Source organism: Chiloscyllium punctatum, chromosome 16 (assembly GCF_047496795.1).
Source record: "Chiloscyllium punctatum isolate Juve2018m chromosome 16, sChiPun1.3, whole genome shotgun sequence".
NCBI classification, from domain to species: Eukaryota; Metazoa; Chordata; class Chondrichthyes; order Orectolobiformes; family Hemiscylliidae; genus Chiloscyllium; species Chiloscyllium punctatum.
The window spans coordinates 34,235,752-34,259,873 of NC_092754.1; the positions used below are offsets into that span (position 1 = coordinate 34,235,752).

General features: G+C 38.1%; 1 protein-coding gene across 8 annotated transcripts in view; it reads left to right on the forward strand.

Moving 5' to 3' along the window:
- Positions 1 to 19,153: 19,153 nt before the first annotated feature.
- The window catches only part of disp3 (dispatched RND transporter family member 3), a 507,963-nt gene continuing 502,994 nt past the window's right edge, over positions 19,154 to 24,122 (forward strand). For 6 of the 8 annotated variants that reach the window (XM_072586711.1, XM_072586710.1, XM_072586709.1 and 3 more), the window contains exon 1: positions 19,970 to 20,527. The gene's annotated coding sequence lies outside the window, so the exon portion shown is untranslated. Of the gene's footprint in view, positions 19,252 to 19,969; positions 20,528 to 24,122 lie in introns of those variants that run through there. The other 2 variants (XM_072586713.1, XM_072586715.1) reach the window with 2 other exon arrangements.

Here is a 24,122-nt window from a genome sequence, read left to right on the forward strand (position 1 = left end):
AAAGAAAATTATCAGCGCCATTATCAAGTTTTCTTTCCCACTGGCACACTATCACTCACTGCTTTTTCCCCACCACCCTGTCTTCAGCATATATACCTTTTCTCTAAACTGTTACTTCTGAAGAAGGGTCATTGTACTTGAATGGTTAACTCTGATTTCTCTCCACAGATACTGCCAGACCTGTTGAGTTTATCCAGCAATTTCTTTTTCAATTACAAAACTACCTTCATGTTGTTTTAGTTATCCAATTTGCAGACTTTGCAAACTAAATTTCAGCCTTTGGATAATTTAAAGTAAAGTTGTTACCCACATTCTTAAATTTTTGATATTAATGGCCAGTAAAACTTTGAAAGTATCAGTACTTAAATTTAACTTCATTTAGCAATTTTGATCTGTGGTACACTTATAATTTTGAATTCTTGCCATTCAAAAGAGCTGGCTTTCACTTGCACAAGAAATAAAGTTGGTGTGTTTAGCCAAACATCATAATTTTTAACAAAAAGAGAGAAATTGCTGGAAAAGCTCAACAGGTCTGGCAGCATCTGTGGAGAAAAAACAGAATTAACATTTCAAGTCCAGTGATTCCCTTTTTTTAGAACTGATGCTGCCAGACCTATTGACTTTCTTGCACCGTTTCTGTTTTTGTTTCAGATCTTCAAGCATCTGCTGTTCTTTGTTTTATTTTAGCAATTATTTTTAAAAGATGTGCCAGATTTATTCTTTGATAAATTTGTGATAAGTTTGCACCATCTTTACTATTTATGCTCACTCAGTCTTTTTACAAACCTATTTGCAAATATTTATTTCTGGATACACCATTCTATTCAATTTTTGGCATTTCCCTTTAAGTTTCTGTTTGGAAAATATCAGACATTCTTTTTAGGGTTGTTCAAGAAATACACTTCGAACTCGAGTGAAAGAGTTCTCACTAAAACTCTCCTTGATCATATAGTACTTGCAGTTAAATACTGGTGGTCGAGTTAAAAGCTGGAAATAAACTTTAGACCTCTCAGCAACTGTAAAAGAAAAATGTACTAGTGTTTTCTGTTTATACCCTTCATCAGAAAGGTTCATTTGTCTTTTCTCTATAACAATGCGCACATATTTCTAACATCAATCTTTTATTCCTTATTGAATAGAGATGTGAGAAGTGGTGAGCTCCAATACAGTCCTTACGCTAGTTTTTTTTTCACTGTCCATTTGTCAAGTTATTCAAACAAACATGGGACTAGGTTGAATTTTCTCTGCATCAACAGGAGTACAACACTGGTACAATCATGACCAGGGCAGGGTGCAATGCAATGATCTGTATAGTTAATTAATTGCACTGTTGCGTGAGATTTGAACATTTAGAGGTAACAGTCCAATCATTATGTGTTATCCCTTAGGCACTATGCAGTACTTATGGCAGACTATTTCAGATCTTTGGAAGGCTGTGGAACTCATTACCAGGGTTAGCGTTTGAGGCAGAAACAATATCAACAGTGAAGATAGGTAGGATAGATTTTAAAAGTAATAATAATTTGTTGGATATTTCGATACATCTAATTACCCTGGAAAGATTAATGTAAAAAGTGACTGCATAGAAAGAGGCTATTCAGCCACTTGTGCCTATGTTGTCCCCCTAATGGGAACAAGCAATCCTGCCTCCCACCACTACCATCCTTGCCTTTTCCCTGTAGCCCTGCACACTTTTTGTTTTCAGGTAATGATCCAAATCCCTTTCAAATGCCTCATTTGAATCTAACTCCTCCACACTCATAGGCAATACATTTGACATCTTAACCACATGCTAGATTAAAAAAAAATCTTGCTTCACTTGCAAATTACCTTAAATGTCAGCTCTTTGGTTTTCAATCTAGCTCAAATATGAACAGTTTCTATCTGATCTGACCAGACACATCATACTTTTGAATACCACTATCAAATATTCTCTCAGTATTTACTTCTCCAAACAAAGTTCAAGGCTCCTCAAACTATGTAGATAAGTGATGTTCCTCATCCTTGGAATATTCTCATGAATCTTTTCTGAATCTCATCTAATGCCTTCACATCCTTCCCAAAGTCTGATGTCCAGAACTGGAAGCAATACTACAGTTGAAGCCGATCCAATGTTTCATGCAGGTTTAACATAACTTCCTTTCTTTTGTAATCTATACACTTGTTTATAAAGCCCAGAATACCATAGCTTTAATCATCTATTCTCTAAATCTGTCTGGTACATACACATATACACACCCTTACTTTGGCATAGGCATTCCCACAATGTTAAATAGAAAGTCCCAGAGTTTGACTCAGATCATCAAGAGTGGGTCCGCACACTTAAAGTTACCCTCCCTTTAACTGCTTATGGCACCCTGTCCCCCTTTATGATGATCCCCATCTCCCCCTCACTCACCTTGGACCTGGGCTTTTGGTGGTGCTAATGGTATGGAAGACCTCCTAACCTCTGACAAGTTAGTAGGTTTCAGGAGGTGAGATCTCCATCACCAGGGCCTTGAATTCCAGATAAGATCTGATAGTGGCCATTTCATAGCTAGGTCTCCTTCATGGAACTGACAGCAGTTTCCTGCAAATTCTCTGACTGATGGATGAGAGCTCCTAAGGCTGATTGAATCCTGACCTTATTATTATCATCTTTCTAGGCTGAAACTTGACAGAAAAGTATGGTTAACCAGAAATCAGCAATGCATTTTTGGTGACATAGAGTCATTGAACTGTACAACACAGAAACAGACCCTTATGGTCCAACTCTTCCATGCCAACCAGATATCCCAACCACTTGCCAGCACTTGGCCCACATCCCTCTAAAATCTTCCTATTCATTTACCCATCCAGATGCTTTTTAAATGCTGTAATTGTACCAGCTTGGCAGTTCATTCTTTACACACACCACCCTCTGTGTGAAAAAGTTGCCCCTTTGGTCCTTTTTATATCTTTCTCCTCTAACCCTAAACCTATGCCCTCTAGTTCTGGACTCCCTCACCCCAGGAAAAAGACTTTGTCTATTTATCCTATTTATTCCCCTCATAATTTTATAAACCTCTCTAAGGTGACCCCTCAGCCTCTGACGCTCCAGGTAAAACAGTCCCAGCCTACTCAGTCTATCCCCATAGCTCAAATCCTCCAACTCTGGCAACATCCTTGTAAATGTTTTCTGAATCCTTTCAAATTTCACATCTTTCCCATAGGAAGGAGACCAGAATTGCATATAATATTCAAAAAGTGGCCGAAAAAAATCCTGTACAACCATAACATGACTTCCTAAGTCCTATACTCATTGCCCTGAACAATCAAGGAAAAACATACCAAACGCCTTCATCACTATCCTATCTACCTGCAACTCCACTTTCAAGGAACTATGAACCTGCACTCCAAGGTCTCTTTGTTCAGCAACACTCCCAGGACCTGACCATTAAGTGTACAAGTCCTGCTTTGATTTGCTTTTCCAAAATGCAGTACCTCACATTTATCTAAATCAAACACCATCTGCCACTCAGCCCACTGGCTCATCTGATCAACGAGCAACGTGGTTGGAATTGAGATCTCAATGTGTAGGAAATTGCAGTTGTAAATCAATCTTCCCATGATCCCCACATAGCTTTATTTTCTCCTTTAATCTTATATACCAAAAAGGAATAATTCATAATAGCGTCTCAATATGATTTCAAGACATGTCCAACACAAAAGCTCCTGTTGTAGTCTGAGGTAACCTTCTTCGCTGTCCACTATACCTCCAATTTTGGTGTTATTTGCAAACTTACTAACTCTACGTGCTATGTTCACATCCAAACCATTTATATAAATGACAAAAAGCAGTGGACCCAGCACCTATCCTTGTTACACACCACTGGTCACAGGCCTCCAATCTGAAAAGCAACCCTGCATTACCACCCTCTGTCTTTTATCTTTAAGCCAATTCTCATTGCATAAGAAAAAAATTATGCCAAGGATATAGTAATAAGCTAGATACTTTTCTTGCACCATCTCATTGATTTGAATTAAATCCTGTTATTCCTGCTTTCAAAGAATATTTGTGTTTTCAAGGATTGACAATTCCATTTGGATATATTCCTGGAGATTTGATCTCTTGCCATTTGATCACATGATACTTGTGCAGGATTTTCAAACGTAAGTGTTTTGAGTTGAATGTAGCGTTTCAGTACACCAACAGTTCTGAATATTAAGCTGTTGTGTTGGGACAAAATGTCTCGAAATCATATTGAAACAAATTATGAATGATTCTTTTTTAGATTTGTAAGATTAAAGGAGAAAATCAAGAAATGGAGGTAACTAATTTCAGAAGCACTACTTGGTGTTGCAGATGGTGTAATGTTGTTACAATGTGGGGATCACAGGAAGATTGATTTACAACTGCAATCTCAATTCCAACCATGTTGCTAGTTGAGGACAGTGAGCAATTGAAGCCTGACACTGGATAGGACATGAAGAATTGTTGATAGGGGACTGAGCATGGAGGAGTGGTGAATGCGGGCTTAAATTTGATTTTGGAGGTGGGGACTAAGTGTGAATTGGTTGTTCACAGTGAGGGAAAGAGGTTGCTGAAGGTGGGACTGGTACAGATTGTATACATTAGATGCCTGGTGTTTTCTTTGGATGAATTTCATTGAAGACCTACCACTCTACTTTCATTTACAGCTCAGAAGAAAATTAAGCATAAGCACTGGGAAGTCACATTCTATCCTATGTGACATCAGAAAGAGTGGAACAAAATAGGGAGCTGGAAGTAGTAACAATATACTTTTTTGAACAAACTATACTTAAAACAAGTGCATGGGCAGCATGGTGGTGTAGTGGTTATACTTCTGCCTCACAGTGTCAGGGAACTAGGTTGACTGTCCGTGGGGAGTTTGCATTCTCCCTGTTTCCTCCCAGAGTCCAAATGTGTGTCGGCTCGATGGGTTGGCCATGCTAAATTGCCTCTACTGTCTCGGGTTGTGCAAGCAAAATGACTTAATTGTGGTAAATATAGGGTTATGAAGATAGAGTGGAGGTTTGGGTCCAGGAGAGATACTATTCCAAGGATTGGTGCAGACTCAATGGACCACATGGCCTCAATCTGCACTGTAGGGATTCTATGATATATATGGGAGCATTGAAATTAACAAGCTTAGTGATTAACATATGCATGGAACTCCTGTATAATCAATTATCATAGAATCAACACATGAATTACAAATAATTAACTCATTGTGATATTGACTGATGACATTAGCAGGTCTCATCTATCATTTCATGTAGTTGAAAAGTTACAATGTTGTGCCAAGATTTTTTTTTGTGTACTATCCTTAACTAATCAACTCAAGTTGATTCCACCATAACTACGGAGTCAAAATTGCAACAAAAATCAATATTTTTCCTTATCTGAATCCACTGTACTCAGACCAAGCCAGTTTCAGAAATATTGAGTGCAGAATCCAATTATAATGTTTGGTACATTTTCACAAGTAAGCTGGACATGTTAACATTTCATCAGTAGCACTCAAAACCCTCAGGTCCGGAATTTGTGGATTCAAGTATCTGTCACAACCTGAGCTGGTAATCTATGATGGCCGTTCAGTTGTGTGAGTGAGTGCTGAACTATCGGATGCGCTGTTTCTTTTCTCTCTCATGAAACATTAATCTAAGGCTTAACTGCCACCCCAGACAGTAACAATTGCAAAGCTTTATTTAAGGTGTCCTATCAATAAATGTTCCTCAAATACTGCAAAGGAAAATCTAGTTATTATCACATTTGTTTGTAGGAACTTGCAATACATATATTAGTTACTGGTTTCCTTACATTGGAATACTGAATACTTCAAAAGGTACTTTAAATGACTATAAAGCATTATGGGAATACTTGTGATCATGTTTTATATGAATGCAAACTCTCTTTCTCTATGACCCTTCCAAAAAGGAACGTTCCTTCAGAAATGCAGTGAAGTGTCAGCTCTAGATTAGAGGGCTCAAATATAAAATTTATGGCCACTTTGTGGTGTCAACATAAATACTTCTGTTTAAACCAATGAGTTAAGAAGGAGCCTATGTGGACTTACCTTGTAGTTAGTGCTAGCATGAACTATGTTGCATTTAGGATAATAAAATGCCTGAACTGTGAGCTATCATTAGTGTCCAAATGAACTAAATCATTTATTTGTAGTTTTTTTTCTGATGGTTGGATATTATACTATTTTTAGCTTATATCTGAACACTCCTCAGATCCCCATGCATCTATCCACCACTGACATCCTCGTCCTTATGAAACATCATGGACTTCCCTAATAGTTAAAAATGTTAATCTTTCTTTAAATCAACTTGTTCAGATATGTAATGACATCTTCATGATAGGTGGTACTTGAATCAGACCTTCTAGTCAAGAGGTAGGATCAGTATTACCGTGCCACAAGATACCCTGCTTTTTCAACTTCTTTTAAAATCAACATCTTGAATAAGAATTAGAAAGCAAAGGCTTACCATGAGTGGGGAAAGATATAAAAAGGACCTAAGGGAAACTTTTTCCACACAGAGGGTGATGCATGTATGGAATGAGCTGCCCGAGGAAGTGGTGGAAGCTGGTACAAATGCTGAATTTAAAAGGCTTCTGGATAGTTACATGAAAAGGAAGGGTTGAGAGGGAAATGGGCCAAGTGCTGGCAAATGGGACTATGTTAGGTTAGGTTATCTGGTCGGCGTTGGACCGAAGGGTCTGTTTCCATGCTGTACATCTCTATGATTCTATGTAATGACATACCTCTGTGGTCATGATGTCCTGAAGTGAGACTGAAATCTGAAACTTTTAACACAGAGGTAAGGGCTGTGCCACAAGACCCCTAGAACAACTTGTATACGACATACCTGTGAGGCAGGTGAGGCTTGAATCTCGACCTTCTAGCTGAGAGGTAGGAACATTACCAGTGTACCATAAAACCATCAGTATGGTTTTCATGTTAACAGGTAGGAAAATATAATCATGTTTATAATGATAACTACAAACATTATCATCTTGGCAGATTACATTCATGTCTTTTACCTCCTATAGTCCCTTCATACGTTCCGTAAGTATTGATTGAGATTGCTGATGATTCATTAAATAGCTGGATGGGTGTTCACCTGGTGACTTCACTTCATAAATAACTGAAAACAGGGAGTGGATAACATGTGATTGGACCCAAAAGGATTCATGGAGAAAAGGGGTATGAAAGTAGGGATGCAGTTCAACGAGCTTCAATTTCTCATCAATTGACCACAGACCCAACTGCAGTCAGTACTCAACATGTTGACTTGTGGCACAGTGACAATCTGCTCATGCTCAGATTAAAATGACTGACAGTTTTCAGCAGGACCGTCAAAGATTCCAAAGCCCAAAGGACATTGGCTAAGAGAAAATTAACAATAAAACAGGATTTGAGTAGCTTGTTATGTCAAAATTGTAGAGGTTACATGACACAGAAACAGTTGAAATGAAAGAGCAAAGATTTGTTATTGCACAAGGAGATGCACGAGTGTCTTACAAGTTTTATATTGTTAGTTGTCTGTTTGTTATTTAAAGCGCGTACTTATGATTGTTTGGCATCAGTTTCCCACAACACCAATTTGCATTGGTTGGTTGTCAGGTGGCCTTTGTAGTTTAATAAAAGGCAAAACCTGAAATGGCATTGATCAATGGGGATATAAAAGGACACTCAATTGATTTTAGATCAGTTGGTGGCATTGATGGTGAGAAGTTGATGGAGGTGGAGGTGGGGGTTGGGGTACAGACAGGAATTGTGGCTTTTGCCTGATGTTGAGAAATGGTTGCAGTAGTGCAAGTGATTTGTTTTTCAAGAAATCTAGGGCAGCTAAGTGCATTTCTCATACATCCTCCATTCAATGGCCTCTATGCGCTATGCACAGAACAGCGCACCATGACCAAGGTTTCCAGAATGGTAAATGTACAAGATAAGATGCCTCCAGATTTGTCCAGGTAATGGAACTGTATTTTTATTATGTGATTCACCTAGTGTTCATAGTAGCTTTTGTTACTCAAGTTTGTAAATGTAACCATTAGCCACTTTTTAAGTGGGTATTCCCTATTCCTGAACTGTTTATAGATAAATGCATCTTGGACAATGCAGATCTGACATCCTCTTCTATGATCATGAGGCTGGTCGTATACCATTTGTATCCTTCGGCCGTTGTCTCATCTCAAAGTAGGTCCTCCTATTGGCTCAGAGGTAGCCAATCTCTTGCTATGTGACTGGATCTCACTCCCTCTCTGCTACTACACCTCTTCAAAGTCTCTAGGAGTGAATTATTCGAGTATATCCCTCAGCATCCATTCTTCCATTCCTTACTTCAAGTTCTAAAAGCCAGATATTATACTAGCAGCTCTCCACCATATTTCTAGTATCATCTCCCCTCCTCACTTTGTCTATATCGCTTCATCATTCCTGATTCTCATCATACCTGTTTGGACAAAAATCGCTGAAAATTAACAAATGCAAAAATCTCATAGGCCAGGAAGATGTGTAGCATCATCATCTGCATTATGAGGATTACTTTCAAAAGAGGCAAGGTTTAGGTTCCTGATGTTCATTCTGAAACATTGTCCAGTAATATCTTTCCAGCCATATTAATCTTCAATTTTTTTAAAAAAAGTACATTATATGCAATTTTATTCCCAAATCTAATAATAGTACAATTTAAAATGTATTCTTTAGGGTAATATTAAATAGGGAAATTACTTTCATAAATTTGCAATAACTTGCAATGTTATCATATTTAACACTAGTGAAGATTTCACATCTCACTTAACCTATTACCAATGAAACACCACAAGGTGAAGTACGTGTAAACAGTTGGTTCACATCATTAAAAAATTAATGGTATTTGCACAAAAATATTTCAAAAACTTATATAAAAAAAGGACACTAACATTTATTTTGTACACAACAAGCATTTTGAAAATAGACAATACAACTGAAATTTTATGCACTTGAATTTTTGTGAACCCCTGAAGATACAGATGGGCTCTCAACAACATTGGTGTTTGACTTTGAAGTTTCATATTTAGATAAGTACGTGAATAAGAAGTGTTTGGAGGGATATGAACTAAGTACAGGTAGGTGGGATTAGTTTAGTTTGGGATTACGGTCGGCCTGGACTGATTGGACCAAATGGTCTGTTTCCATGCTGTATGACTCTGACTCTACATTCTAGTGCATCTCAATTGAAATATATACCTTCAAGTTAAGGCTCAGTAAAAGCTTGTGAAGGTTGGAGACGAAGAGCCAGACTAGATTACCCACATCTTCAGAAACAATTCAGAAAGGAGGGAAGCCAGTAATGGCTGCCCTGGACATCACTCTGACCCACAACAACCATGGCCTTGCTCTTCTTAAGGACAACTGGCAGTCACCTACTTAGCACAAAGGCTCCAGTAGGCAACGAGAACATGACTATCTGATTAGAGTAGTATGATGGCAAAACATCCTTTATAGTAAGGGCAAAATCAAAAGGCCATAGTAAAGGCAATGTAGACAAAACAGTATTTATTGCCAAAGATGAAGCTACTGAGAGTTAACTGGAAATCAACCAATGGCAGGGAAAATTGTCACAGAAATCATGGTTGAAGACCTTGCAATCTTGCTCTGCCAGTGGCCTTTACCTTCTTTACTTCTCACTGCTTTTGAGAATCAGCTGTAGACCATAGAGGCATCTTAACAACCACTATGTTCCACTGAATTTTACTGTTCACAGGCACACTCGTTACCAAATTCATTTAAGGAACAGAGGAAATTATTTCTTTTTTCCATCTCTGGATTTTTGTTGGAGCTGAGTATCATTAATTGCATCCATTTGGTCACCAAGGCACCAAGTAACTGGCCAATGTGATCTACTAACAGGAAGGACTTCCGTTTCCTGTGTGTCCAACCTGTCTGCTACCATTTGAAGAGAGTATGTGTGGGTTGTTTTCCTGGCAGCTGTATTGACTCCTTCATCCTCTGGTGTCCAAGTTATTTCAGAACTCCGTTCAAACTCCCAAACTGTGTGGATGAAGCCTAAGGGTCAAGGAAAATCTCTTGAAAAGATGGTTACTGAACTTTCTACAGGATTCAAAGGCAGAGACACAGAAACTGCCATCATTCAATTAAGAGTGCTTTTGTAATTACAACTTAATTTGTTAGAACAATACACGAACAACTTCAACATAAGCAAATAGAATGGATGTTGCAGATCTAAAAGTACAAAAGCAGAATGCAGAACAATTCTGCAAGTCAGGTAGCAATTGTGGATTGAGAATAAAAGTTAACATTCCTGTTCAATGATGTTTCATTAGAATGGGAACATAGAGCAAGCTTGAGAAAGTTCGGTGAACACAAGTTTCATTAAACCTAAAAATCTTGGCAAAAATAAGAAAACAGTTAGAAATGAAGGTAAGCAGGCAGCTAGAGACAAATTAAACCTTCCTAGAATAGAAGTGACAGTGAAATAAACAATAAAATCCAAAAGAAAAACCAAATTTATACAATGCCATTCACAACCCCTACAGCTACTAAAGTGGCTTACAGGCAGTGAAATAATTTTGAAGTGCAGTTATTAGTTATTTTCAACTAATTAGAGCATAAAATAATTTCAATCCAAAGAGTTTGTTTTTCTGATTAGAAAATATCATCTACTTTTTTTTAAAAAACTGAGGCTGTAGGCCTCAAAAATCTACCTCTGTTCTAGCTGCAACATTGGTTAACTCTTTATGTTTTACAGCAAAAAAGAAGAAAACCATTATATGGAGGAGTTAAGTGTTTCCCCAACACTGCTTGTGGGCTAGCAGAATGTTTCCTCTGGCAGCAAACCTATAAACCCTTCAGTGGCCAAACTGTTTTCCAATGATCTCTGATCCATTGACATATTCAATATTTGATCACCCATCAGCATGAGTATTGTTTTACTCCAGATGCCAAACACCCAAATAAAAATTAAATAAATTGCATTAACTTCTTGCACGTCAGCATGGAGCAACTAATACTAAAGTCATCTTTGAAATGGTTTGGAAGCTCATTTGATTCTTGACTGAATAAAGTCAGTTTATATTCCAATATGGTACTGAGAGAGCACTACATCGTTGGAGGTGTTTTTCTTTTATTTAGATATTTCATTAAAACCCTATGGCTCAGCTGCAAATTGAAGATTCCGAGGCACTGATCATTTTGTGTTCATAAACATACTTCCTACTTCTTTACTTGATCTAAAATATTAGTTCCTGACCTTAAGTGATTGCATTATGTGCAAGATTGACATAAGATGCAACGTAAATAACACGGTTTTTGATCATTCCCCTAAATAGCATCCATCATTTCCTTGTACTAAATACCCTTCACAATGTAAAGACTATTCAATATAATAAGGAGGTACTTTTATTTAATGGAAGTGCATGGTTAGTCTTATGAAATTGAGATATTAGAAATGTTGTCATAGACCTATTGTGACCCCAAATCTATTTATTGCAAACTATTATACTCAACTTGCAAAATCAGAGAAATTAGATCAGATTTCTAGTGGAGCAATTTTTATAACTAGTAACCCCTCTGTTTTGAAGCTACATGCTATACCTATAATCAAAAATAATGATAAGAATTCATTTGTAAACTTTCTTAAATAAGAAAATTCATAAATAAAACCAGCATCATTCAAATTGAAACTTCTTTTGCCTTAATGTTACATCTTGTTTTCTGCTACTGCTCTTTCCACAAGAGCCTATGGAAACTGGCTTGGAACATAAAGACCTAGCTTTCTTCAGGTAATATCATTATGAGATGAGTACATGTTACACCATATACACAGAGGCCAGGTTTTAAAATTACACACTTAGTCTGTCCTCTTGCCCTGCTTTCATCCTGATGCACAAAAACAGGAATCTCAATATTTGAATGTTGATCAAGAAAGCAGTCCTGCACGCAGTATCTCTCTAATCCAAAGGGGCAAGGTGCTCATGAAACTTAAGAATGTGGTATATCTCTCAGCATCATTGACTGGTAAGAGACTGCACACTTGTAAAGGAAACTGTGATAAAGATGCCTTATAAATAAATTATAGGAACTATTGGACAAACCCCAACTCACTCAAAACACCTTCACTTTTATAAAGTTAAGATTGAGAACAGTATTTCATTGTCAAAATATCTTTATTAAAGGTTCTATTTGAGAATTTATTTTAAAAAATAAAATAATTTTTACAAATACAGAAGCCAATTTGAATTTTACGTATGTACAGACTTTTGTTTTCTAATAACAATCTACTTTTGAATAATAGTGTGTTTTGGAAGTGTTCAAGTTTATATTCTTGCTATCATTTTTTTTCTCCAGGTCCGAATCATTGATCTCTCTTCTGGGAATGCTCTAAAAAAAAGGGATGGCAAATTGCCTTCTTGAACCATTGCAGTCTATGGTGGTAAAAGTACCCTTCTGGCAATGTGTTATATGGAGTTCCAGGATTTTGACACAGCAACAAATGGCAAGTAGTTACCCCTCATGAGACCGTGAGCATCAAGAAACTATTAATTCTAAGGAGGTTAATGTCTGCACAGCATCCTAATATCCTCTAACTTCAACATGCATTTGCCAATAGGATTCAGTGACTGTTCAGTAGGAGCAGAAATGTTTTCTGTGGGTAAGAATGAAGAAGAAAACAAAAGAAACCACAGACTGTCTCCAAGATTGATAAAGCTTGCAAGGAGTATCGATGATCTTTCCATTTTATCTACCAAGTAAATATAATACACATTGTGCATGAATACAAATGGAATAATCAAAAACAAAAGGAGGTAAAGACTGACTTTACACTTACTTTCAGAATCTGACTGCAGGAGTCACAGCAGTGTTATAAATGCATCATGCAAAAACAAAACACTCAGCAGCTTTTTTTGAAGAGGAACTTTACACACATCAATACTGTTGAGCCGGTAACTCGTACTTGAATACTGTGACAACTGCTGCAGCTTAATCTATAAGTTGATGATTAAATCAAAAAGCAAACCAAGGCTAAGACTGGCACTGGAAACAAAAGACTGAGTCCATAAGGAAATAATAATTTTAATAAGCAGAAGAAATTATAAAAAACATTTCTTGCCCAAACACTTGCCATTGAATGAATCATTCTGTTTCATTTTTATTGTTCAATGCTCTCCTGCAAATATGCTGTTCACATCATTCTTTTCCAAGGATTTCAGGATAGCACAGGTCCCTGCTGTGATACCAGCACAACATTTTCTAAATGCTTATTTTATTAAATATGCTCGCAAAAGCGCTTTGTCAATGGATTAAATTCTATTCTTTAAAATTTCTGAATATACTTGACTCTGCTCCAGAACATTTATAATAAATAACACTCTTATTCACTTATTGTTTCAAAAATAAACCTTGGAAAACAATGAAGATGTCAACATGTAAATGCTTCATTCCTTTGTGACAAATTTCTGTCTTCACTATTTTAATGACATTGTTAAAACCATTTGAAATAAGCGGGTTAGCAACTCTGTTAAAATAACGTTCACGTAACACCACTCACAATGGTTTCCAAGCTTAAATTTTTCCATCCCCCCCTCTGTCCTTTATTTTCACCTTGGTTTGTTCCTTAGAAAAGGCAACTGATTCCATAATTAAGGTCTCTGATTGTGTTATTTTGTTGTGGCTTGACATATTGTACAATTTTGCGACATGGTGGGGGTGGGGGGGGTGGTGGAGGGAGAAAGAGGGTGCTCAGCCTTCAGTGCAACCTTTTGAACTTGCAACAGCCTTCAGCACCATATAAAATCCCAGAAAGCAAAAGCAATGGAGTGTTGAATGGCCAGAATGAAACTTTACTCTCCTTTCTCTTATGGTCATGTTTAGTTATTAGCTCCATCCTTTAAATAGAATTAAAGACAGGATTCTTGGCAGTGTGGAGGAACAGAGGGATCGGGGGTGGGGGCAAGTACATAGAGCCCTCAAAGTTGCCACCCAGGTGGATAGGGTTGTTAAGAAAGCATATAGTGTTTTGGCTCTATCACAGGGTGATAGAGTTTAAGGGCTGCAAGGTTTTGCTGCAGCTCTACAAGTCCTTGGGTGAGACCACTCTTGGAATATTGTGTCCAGTTCTGGTCGCCCTACTATAGGAAAGATAGAGCCTTAGGAGAGGGTGCAAAGAAGGTTTACCAGAGTGCTGCCTGGACTGGAGGGCTTGCTTTATGAAGAAATGTTGAATAAGCTCGGACTTTTCTCTCTGGAGAGAAGGAGGAAGAGAGGAGACCTGATCGAGGTGTACAAAATAATGAGAGGAATGGATAGAGTCAATAGCCAGATACTTTTCCCCAGGGCAGGATTGACTGGTACGAGAAGTCATAGTTTGAAGGTATTAGGAGGAAGTTATAAAGGAGATGTCAGAGGTAGGTTCTTTACGCAGAGAGTTGTGAATGCATGGAATGCGTTGCCAGCTGTGGTGATGGAAGCAGAGTCATTGGGGGCATTTAAGCGACTGCTGGACATGCACATGGATAGCAGTGAGTTGAGGGGTGCATAGGTTAAGTTACTATATTTTACATTAGGATTAAATCTTGGCACAACATCATGGGCCAAAGGGCCTGTTCCGTGTTGTATTTTTCTATGTTTTATGTAGATAAAAGGAAGAGCTTGTTCTTTTGGTTGGTCACTGGGTGGCCCACTGCATCATTATGGAATAATTTTAAAAATCAAAGTAGTGGCTAAATTTAGCAATAATGAAGTACTCATAGTTGTAGCTTCAACAGGAAGCATTGCTCCATCTATCCAATATGTTTCCAGCCCAGTCTCAGGTGAGCATTCTTTATATGCCAATCGGAATCTTCTCCATGTCTCGCATGGCGAGCTGACAACTCAAAATGAGATTGTCAATTCAATGAAGACAATTATAGCCAGTTATGCTATGAGATTACATTCATTAAGTGAAGAGCTGAGTTTATCTCAAGCACTCACAGAGGATGCTCTAGACAGAGATGAACTTCCACTGCATTAACCTCGGCCAGATAATACACTATGCAATTCAGCTTTGAATAATCGCTTTCTGAAATTCAAATAATCTTTCAACTCTTACCACACTTACATTATGTGAAGATTCTCCTTTCTTCTTATTTACTGGTCAACCTACAAATAACTTAGGTCGAGTGGTCAGAGAAACAGCAGTAAATCCTACGTCAGACTCTTATTTACTTTAGCTCTGCCTTCAACACCATAATTCCAACCAAACTCATCTCCAAACTCAAAGACTTGGATTCTGCTCAGTCTTCTGCAACCAGATCTTGACTTCCTGACCCACAGACCACAATCAGCAAGGACAAGTGACAAAACCTTCTTCACAATAATCTTCAATACTGGTGCCATGTGCTTACTCAGTCCCTTACTATATTCCTTATAGACTTACGAAATTGGAGGTGGTGCAGTAGAAAGTGAAGGTTACATCAGAGTACAATGGATCTTGATCAGATGGGCCAATGAGTCGAGGAGTGGTGGATGGAACTTAAATTTAGATAAACACGAGCTGCTGCATTTTGGAAAAGCAAATCAGACAGGACTTATACACTTAATGGTAAGGTCCTAGGGATGTTGCTAAACAAAGAGACCTTGGAGTGCAGGTTCATAATTCCTTGAAAGTAGAGTCACAAGTAGATAGGAAAGTGAAAGCGGCATTTGGTATGCTTGCCTTTATAGGTCAGTGCACAGAGTATAGGAGTTGAGAGGTCTTATTGCAGCTGTACAGGACATTGGTTACGCCACTTTTGACATACTGCTTATAGTTCTGATCTCCTTTCTATTGGCAAAATGTTGTGAAACTTGAAAGGGTTCAGAAAAGATTTACAAGAATGTTGCTACGGTTGGAGGATTTGAACAAAAGGAGAGGCTGAATAGACTAGGGTTGTTTTCCCTGGAGCACTGGAGACTGAGGGGTGACTTTTGTAAAATCATGAGGGGCATGGATAGAGTGAATAGACAAGGTCTTTTCTCAGGGTGGGAGAGTTCAAAGCTAGAGGGCATAGGTTGAAGGTGAGAAGGGAAAGATTTAAAAGGGACCTAATAGGCAACTGTTTCATGCAGTGGGTGGTGTGTTTGTGGAATGAGCTGCCAGAGGAAGTGGAGGAGACTAGCACAATTACAAAATTTAAAAAGGCATCTGGATGGATATATGAATAGGAAGGGTTTAAAGAGATATGGGCCAAATACTGGCAAATGGGACCAGATTTATTTTAGATTTCTGGTTGGCATGGATGAACTGGACCAAAGAGTCTGTTTCCATGCTGCGTAGCTCTATGAGTCTATGACCGTGGGGCTAAATTCTGCTCTAATTCCATTTGCATGTTTGCCAATGATACCATCGCAATTATTCTTAATTTAAAAAGACGAGAGATTACAGGAAAGAGATAGAGCGCTTCATGGCATGTGTAAAGACAACACTCTCTCCCTCAATGTGAGCAAAACAAAGGAGTAGGTCACTGACTTCAGGAAGTCGAGTGTAGGACATGCCTATCGGTATCAATAGTCGAAAGCTTCACATTCCCATCACTAACGATCTGTCCTGATCCGTCCACATCAACAATACAGTCAAGAAACTACACCAATGTCTCTACCTGTTCAGAAGGCAAAGGAAATGTGGCATGTCCACAATGACTCTTAATTTTTATAGATGTACCATGGAAAGCATCCTTTGCAGATGTATCACAGCTTGATATGGCATCTCTGTCCAAGACTGCAAGAAATCACAGAGTTGTGAACACTGCCCAATACCTCACACAAACATGTTTCCATCCATTGGCTCAATTTGTAGTTCCCGCTGCCTTGGATAAGCAGCCAATGTAATCAAAGGCCCTACCCACCCTCCTTATCCTCTCTTCCAACCTTTGTCAGGCAGAAGATAGAAAAGTTTTAAAACATGTACCAACAGATTAAGAACAGCTTCTTCCTAGTCAGACTTTTGAACAGACCTCTCGACCTCTCATACATTAAAATTCTGATGGACAGTATTTTTCTAACCCAATTAACAAATTTTCATCTTTGAAAGGTATCTCACAGGGTAATCTTATTACTCACTGGGCAATGATCTGGAATCTACTCCAGCTATTTCAGCTCACCAGCACCTGGATTACTTTTTTTGTGATCTGTGGAAATGGATCTAACGTGATGGCAACCAAGCATGCGGTTGTTATCTTGAACAAATAAAATGGCAACATTCTCCCAAAGCTATAAAACACTAGTTTTTGAAGTACTCCCTTTTGCCAGGAGAGGACCATCAAAAGAGAAAACAATTGGATCAATGAAACGAATAGTACATGCATGGGTAATTAAAATATCAACAGTCAGAAACACTTCACAATTGGGCATTTGCTTTATGCTTTGTTTAGTATTGGGTCTCACTGACTTAAGGCATTGAAAGGTGCAACAGGCTCATGGTACTGAATTAGACTCCTTCTGTTCTTTTGGCCCGTATCTTGTTACTGGCTTCTACTGCTCTCCTGGTTATTCTCTGCAGTGAAGTCAATTTAATTGCATGTACAAAGCTTTTGTAGCTGGTCAGAACTGCAGCACGATACTCGAAATTAGGTTTTCTTGTAGTTGGCTATCCTGTATGAATTGATCTACTGATATTCCTTCGTGAATTTTATGGTCTGCAGGTAGGGGTCATTTGATTGACCTCCCTAGCTCCTGGTTATCTGCTCAGGGCACGAGCCCATCATTTTCTTACAAGATTTCCATGAAAATTAGCTCTCAGATTGCTTGGGGATGGCATAAATATGGTTTCCCAATTGGCTTTGTAGAATTTGTCACATGCTGCCAGGCCAGCCTTTTGGGACAGTAAGTGATTTTGCTTTTGCAATTGTACAAGAACCATCTGGATTGCTGCTCACTGTCCTTATCTGGAGATTTTGGTACAATACTTGAACTCAGTTAAATTATTAGTGATGTTGGGTTAATGTTGGGTTTCAGTTTGGTGTTTGGGCTGTGAAGAATATTCACACAGTTTAACACAGTGACAAATGTCACAGAGCTAAGACTAACTATGGGAAGGTAGCTTCTGAATAAATTCCACTTTGTGCATAATGAGAAGCGCCAAGATGGATAATCAGCATAATTGCTTTGAAATTTTGAATTTAACTAGTTTTGTTGTTATAAATCAGTGTAAATATGCCAGTCACAAATATTTTAAACTAATTCATGGAATGTGGGTATCACTAGTTAAGGCCTGTATTTAAATGCAACTGAGTGGCAGGCTTAGCCATTTCTGGGAGTAGTTAACATTTCCCTACTTAGCTGTGGGCTTGATGTTCAGTACTCACCTGAGTAAGGATGAACAGCTGATTTTCTTCATCCACCCCAAGGGCTGATGGGTTTTCCTAACAATTAATAATTTCAAGGTCACTATTGCCAGGACTGGCTTTTTGTTCCAAATTCTTTACTTAATGGAATGTAACTTCCTCTGCTTACTCTTTTAAATCTTTGGTTCTGGGTTACTAACCTTATAATACCACAAATTCGATGAAAGGTGTTCTGAATGGTCATTGGACCTGAAACGTGATCTCTGCTCTCTCTTTCTGTTGATGCTACAAGACATGCTGACAGTTTTCCCAGTAATTTGTTTTTGTTTCTGATGTCCAACATTCAGTGCTTCGTTTTTCTTTGAAAGAATATCATTGATATGGAACATTAGCCCTTCCTTTTCACAGATGCTGCCCGGCCTGTGCATTTCAAGATTCTGTTTTTATTCCAGTGACGACCATAATGCCACCAAGACACCACGAGTAAAACCAAGTGTTCCACCCGCTCAATGTTGTAGCCAGTCCTCGTGTATAAAAAGTGTTGAGACGCTACATAAATGGAGCACGAAGGAGTTTGCTGTTCGTAGCGTTTATTAATTCATTTGAAAAACTGAGTTTACAACGGGGTCAGAAGCGAAAAGAACCGGATAGCCAATAATAAACTGCAAAATTGACAGTTCAAGTCAGGAATGTGCTGTAAACGCAAACGTTTTCTTAGTGTAGGAACCAGTTAAAACAGGTTTATGATCACTTCACAACTAAAATAAAAATATCTTTTAAAAAAAACTATCTTACCTCGTATTTTGAACTTCTTCGCTAATTGTGCAATTTGCCTTTGAGGCATTCGCTTGGATTTGTCGTGAGAGTAATACACAACTTTAATGGTTCATCATTCTGCCCTCTGCAGTCGCAATATTTCCATCGTCGCTGTTTCGTATTGCGTGGAATTTTACAAGGTTGGTGACTACAGGGAGGGAAGTGTAATTCTACAATTGCGTACAATTAGCAGGAAAACTATTTATTCGAAAACAAAGTTTGGCTTTAATACTTTTGTGGTATGTTATAGCTGAAAAGGGGCCTGCATGAAAATTTCAGTATTTCATGAAAGCTGCCTTTTAAATTAGAAAAAAAAATGACACTATCCCAAAGTTGTGCAAATAAAATACTGCGCCTGAGAAGATCGGAATTTACGTAACTTAAACTCATACCTTAGGGGAAATCTCATTTAAATTAAAGAACCAAGTATCCATACAATACAGCTAAACAAATAATAAATAAAAATCCAACACGGTTCTGGGTCACAATTGTTAAAAAAAATTACTTTTAAAAGTTTTATTCTCCAAAGGAGTTTATTTATTCCCCGCCATCTGTTTTAAACAATCTTTCTCACACATCAAAATAGTCCTTGATATTGACTCCTTACTTTTAGGTTTCGTAATTGATCTTGAGGTGTTTATACAGAAACGTTATATTGCCCCTATTTTCAACAACTGGGTTTCCGTACCAATTCAACATCGGTACAGAAAAACTATACCATTCTCAATGGCTCACGCTCCAACTGTGTCAGAAACAGAAGAGCGCCAGGAAGATTAATATATAGTGAGACCGCACCAACCTGCTGAAATGCATGGGGTCGCCCGTCTCCATAGAGCACCAATTAACAGACCGTTTTACTCTTACGGCAAGAACTGGCTGCTCTTTGCGAGTGAAAGCAGGCATCAGGAGTCGAGCGCGCACCCGCCCGATGAGAGACGGGCGGGAAGAAGACGGGTCGTCCGGCTACACCGAAGTCGGAGTTTACCTTTATGGCGGGTGTTTGGTGTACCCCGCTTCCAAAACAAAAAGCGGTGCGTGCGCTGGAGCTGGGGATTTTTGTTTTGTAGCTGGGGTTGGCGGTTCAGCGTTGCAAACACAGTAGCTCGAGCGCCCCAGGCTCGCAGCGTGACAGCTAAAACCGTTGGGCTCGCGAGCCAAAACAGAACTGGGATTCCTGGGCTCGCGCTCCATACCCGGCTCGCGCTCCGGTGTTGCCATCCCTCCCGCTCCAACTGTCACTGAAGCCTCTTACTCCGCCCCAATTAAATCTCATTAAGTTTTAACATCGACGAAAGTAGAAACACCTCCGATGCATTTTTCAAATCCAATTTACTTATTTATCCTTTGACCATATTTTTTTTCACTGAAGATCGTTCCCACTGCTGCATCATGTGTGAGGAAAATGCATTCAAATTGGTAAGTTAGATCGTTTTGGCATATAAGGCAACAAAGAGTGTATGCATATAAGGAGATTAATTTTGCTGGGGAAGACGTACAGTTTGTTTGGCCTTTCTGATTTTTTTCTATTTTAAGTTAATTGTTTAATTTCCTGATCATTGGAAGTGATAACTGTTTCTATATTTAATCGTTGTATTTTAGTATGACTGACAGTGTTTTCCTTCCCCTCTCAAAGATGTTCATTAAGACCATCGATTTCTGGAATAATATCCTTAAGTAGTCACAAAAATAATTGCTTAGTGATTATTTTCATTTTTAATAAATAGAGCTGCATTTAATAAAATGTGTTAGTTTTGTCTTTTATACAATGCCATTATTGATAGAGGTCTCAACTAATCTCCTTTAATAAATATGTATTATTTATATATACACACTTGTAAACTACCTTTACAAACTACTAAGGTGTGCCATGATGTAAACGGTTTAAACTATTATTGTACCTTGACTGCAAGTTTTGCAAATTCCAGGCAAACAATTACAGTATTTATCAGGAGGCATTGGAGCAAAAGGTTCAAAACTGACTTGATTCCCTTTTGGTGGATCTCTATGCCTTTTGATTCTTGGTAAACTTACTGTTAAATTGAGGATGTGTATTGATTTTCAAAATAATTTCATGTTTCAACCCTCACATATTTCTAACACAATAATATGTCCCACGATCCTTCACAGAAGTATTAGAAATTACAATTTTATAACTAGAAATTGATACAAATGACTGAAAACTTTGTTTCAGGATTGTCTAAGGATTTTAAGGACTGTCTTTTAAAGGAGGATCGTAAAGGGGGAAAGGGAGTTGGGGATGAGGTGAGGAATGGAATTACAGAGTTTATAGCCTTGATAGATGAAATTCCAGCCTAATTAAAGATAGAAATGATCAAAAGGTCAAAATTTAAGGAGTACAGAGATCTTGAAACATTGTAGATCCAAAGGAGATTAGAGCTAATAAGGATTAGGTAAGGTAAAGTGATGGTGTGATGATCGTGTAAATATGTTGTAAAATTATGTGGTCACTGTGTTTGAAATATGCCTTATTGGTTGGTTGATGTTTGTGAGGCCACTATATTGAAACTTAGAACTGCAGCCTTGAGATTAAATCGTCAAGTCTGGAAGTTTTTCTGTAGCATTGGTATATGGTAAATCTGTACAAAGTATTTCTTGGGATTGAGCCAATGCTTAAGGTAGGTGTTGGAGGATGTTTTTCAGTCTTCTTAACCTGTTCATTAACCATGTGTTGATGAATTAAATTTTTGTGTTTATTTTTGTTTTTCTTTCCTTCCCTTTCTGCATTCCCCTCTCAGACGTTGTTGGCATTTTATTTGGATCCTGACAGCCTGGAGTGGGCATTTTCATGTGAACTTTTTAGTGTTTGTCATCAGGTTTAGCCATGAATGTCACCATGGCTAAACCTGATCTTACCTTTTACTCATTGTACACAGCTCTGGATTTTCCAGTAGGTGTGACTAGATACTAATCCTAAATGGTTCGTTTCTCGCTAACTTCAAGATGCTGATGATAATAACAACTCTACCACTGCTGCATCAGCTTTGATCAGTAGAGGAAAGATGCCTTGGGAGGAAAGATTTTTTCTAGCATTGGAAATATGTTACCATTTCTTAGTCATCACCAAGTCAAAATCTGGGATTTCATACCTGAACAGCATGATAGTACCTTCATACACAAGATATTGATTTGAAAAAGGCTCACAACCACCTTCTCAAGGACAAGACATGAAGAGGACATTTAGAGTATTTACCTTTGCCACACTCATGTTAGTTCAACATTATAATTATGCAGCTTTTCCTTGAATTTATGCTCCGTAGCTATAAGGTTTTTTTAAAAAAATACTTTTCATTAAGAACTACCATTGCAGTGAGTAGTTTTCAGCTAATCTGCATCCAGTGGCTTATTTGAAAACTTTGTTCACATTGTGACATCTGTGACAAATTCCACCTAAAGTAGCCCAGAAAATTCATAACATTCCAAAATAATTCAAAACATTTTTAAATAAAAGAGTCACAGCATTCTCCAATTTGCCTCTCAACGTTAACAGATTCCTTTAAAAAATTAAAATTTGAATGCACATCTGCACTAAAAACAAGCATTTTTTTCTTTGAAACATAAACTGTGTACAAAGTATTTTTGAAATCTATCCATTAGTTTGTGAAATATATTGTTTAAAACAGAACCCTGTCTCCTCCCACCATTAGTGGCAAAGGTAATTAGGTGCGGACAGTGAATGCTGACCTTGCTAGCAACACCCACATCTAATTAGTTAAACTTTTTAAAAGAACAATCTCTCATTCATTACTCTGTTTCTCATCAAGGTGTGTGCACGTTTGATGTCCTGATTCCTTTCATTAACCATTTTCAACATTGAGTGAAAGAATGTTTATCTGATATGCAGGTAACTAGGGCACAGGTTTTCTTTGTGATCTTCACAGCACACTAACGTTCAAACCCAGTGAGGTACACACAAAACTGTTTAGTTACACTAGTCCACTACACTATTAACCCACTTTTTGTACGTCTCTGGAGGATAAAGCAGAAGTAACTTTCTGCTAAGAAGGGATGGATAGTCCCCCTCATTATCTCCTTTTAATTTTCTCTCTATTAGAAGTTTCACTGCTAATTTACAAGTGCAACATTCCATGGCTTGCCAGTCAATGCATTAAATCCACAGTTTTTCTATAGCAGTCCTTTTTAAAAACACTTCATTTTGAAATTAAAATTTTTAAAATATCTTTAAATACTTCAGGGTTCTGATCCATTATCCTAAAAATTGTTGAAATTATACTTGAACATATACAAAATGTTGGTAAGTTTGCTTGCTGAGCTAGAAGGTTTATTTTCAGACATTTCGTCACCATGCTAGGTAACATCATCAGTGAGACTCTGGTGACGTGTTCGTGTTCTGTCCTACTTTCTATTTACGTGTCTTGGTCTCTTAAGGTGGGTGGTATCATTTCCGGTTCTTTTTCTCAGGCGTTGGTAAATGGGGTCCAAATCAACATGTTTATTGACAAAGTTCTGGTTTGAATGCCTGGCCTCCAGGAATTCCCATTCATATCTCTGTTTAGCCTGTCCTAGAATGGATGTGTTGTTCCAGGCGAAGTGGTGTACTTCTTCGTCTGTATGTAAGGATACTAGTGATAGTGGGTCATGTCTTTTGGTGGCTAGTTGGTGTTTGTGTATCCTAGTGGCTAGTTTTTTGCCTGTGTGTCCGATGTGGTGTTTCTTACCGTCCTTGAAGGGCATTTTGTAAATGACATTCATTTTGCTGGTTGTTGGTATTGGGTCCTTAGGGTCATCAGTAGCTCTTTCAATGTGCTGGTAGGCTTGTGGGCTACCATGATGCCAAGGAGTTGAAGTAGTCTGGTATGTATGATGGCATACTTTGGTAGGAGGAATGAGAAAAGGCAATCTAAAATAACAGATTTATGATAGTGTGGCTAGGGTTTCTGGGCATGTTGTATCTACTTGTTTGGGTTCACTGTTTAAAATTCAGTGGACTGTGTTTATATCTGTATAATTATTTTTCTTCTGGTCGTAGTTC